Here is a 2000-nt window from a genome sequence, read left to right on the forward strand (position 1 = left end):
TTCTCTGCTTTCAGCCAAGATCCATCTAACATCAGCAACAATATCCCTAGTACCACGACCCCTTCTAAACCCAGCCTGGACTTCCAGGAGTTCTCTGCAGAAAGTATATATATAAAAAAAATGAACGGAAGGAATGCACCCAAACTCTGGACCATAAATTGTTGCTCTACACTTCAGGAAGTATAGCCCATTATCAAGCTCTGTTCTTTAGAAATGGTGGACCACAGCAGAAACAAAAATATTGAAGATGGTCACAAAAAGTAATGAGGATGATTTTACTCTTTCAAGAACCTCTGCATTCCCAGCTATGTTTATTCTCAGTGGTTCCATATGAATGGGCCTTGGTTTAGGTCAGCCTCTTGTGCCCCTAAGAAGCAGGTCAAGTAAAAAGGTCTGGATAATAATCTTGATGTGCTTGTTTCTTCAGAGGTTTACTGGCCATCTGTGGTGAAGAAGAGGACTCATGTCCTCTGGTTTTTTTTGTTTTTTAATCTTATTTTATTAATTTTAATGAACATTTACAGAAATTTTGGATTTCCATTCATTCATTGTTGCATTTTTTATACCTGCCCACCCCTCTCCCCCAGTTCGCTCTTCTCTGAAAAGTAAAAAAAAATTCTTCATTGGTACACAATCCCGCGCTCCGAGTACACTCCACTATGCAACCTTGTAGTTTCCCAGCATAGTAACAACATGGCCACAGCTGAGATGAGAGTCCAGACAACGACTGAGCACACTCTGCAAACAGAGAATTCCGCCCAGCCCCCGGAGGAGATACTGGATGCCCTCTGCAAACAGAGATTTCCACCCAGCCTCCCACCACAGGGGACGCCATGTCTGAGCTTTGGTCTTAGTTTAAAGATTAAGTTTACCCTTTGTTTTGTTGGCAACACTTAAGTAAAAGGAAAAATACAGTCTCCAGAGATTGAACTTTTTTAGGATGATTGGCTGAAAATAAATAAAAACGATAGAGAGACTAAGAAAGGGGCCCTTTCACAGTGCCATGCTGTGAGAGGACCTCTGCCTTAGCCTTCCCTCTTTTTCAAAACTCATTTCCTCGTGTCCCTGCTTTCTTTGTGGGTTCGGTTTGCAACACAACCTTCATTCTGGACTCTTGTCATACCATAATAATCATATATCGCTTTTAAACTGTTCTCTCCCTCATCTGTTTCAATGCAGTATACATAATTTACCAAATTTTTCTCAGCCTTACCCCACCGCGTTTTTCAACAGTGGTACTATGCAGTATTTGTCTTTTTGTGACTGAGGTATTTCACTCAGAATAATGTCCTCCAGGGTCACTCATTTTGAATAATATTGCATGAGTTCCTTGTTTTTCAATGCAACATAATATTCCATTGTGTGAATATACCACAGCTTCTCTATCCATTCGTTTGTTGATGGGCACTTAAGTTGTTTCCAGTTCTTTGCTATTGTGAACAAAGCCGCAATAAACATGGCTGTGCTCTGCCTGGGTGGCAGCTATAGTTTCTTTAGGGTATATTTCCAGTAGAGAAATTGCTGGGTCAAATGGTATTTCTATTTGCAACTTTTTGAGAAAGCGCCTACTGCCTTCCATATAGTTGCATCATTTTACACTCCCACCAACAGTGAATAGGGGTTCCAGTTTCTCCACAACCTCACCAGCAATGCTGTTCTGTTTAATTTTGCTGTTCTTACTGGGGTAAGATGACATCTCATAGTTGTTTTGCCTCTGTCTGTTTTTGTGTTTTGGTTTGTTGTTTTTTTTTTTTTTAATTTTATTATTTTGTGTGTGTCTGTACCGTCAAATCAGATCTGACAGGTACAGGAGGAGATTGCCCCTCCTTTTCCGGCAGAGCATCTGGTGGATTTGAACCACATATCTCTGTGATTGCAGTTCAGCTTCTTGCCACTAGGCCACCAGAGCTCCCCTTGTCTGTCTGTTTTTTTGTTGTTGTTGCTTTTCAAATTATTATTAATTTCAGTAAAAATTACAGAGACTGGATTTCCATTCATTC

Source organism: Elephantulus edwardii, unplaced genomic scaffold, assembly GCF_000299155.1.
Source record: "Elephantulus edwardii isolate Elephantulus edwardi_28Jun2011 unplaced genomic scaffold, EleEdw1.0 scaffold00384, whole genome shotgun sequence".
NCBI lineage: Eukaryota > Metazoa > Chordata > Mammalia > Macroscelidea > Macroscelididae > Elephantulus > Elephantulus edwardii.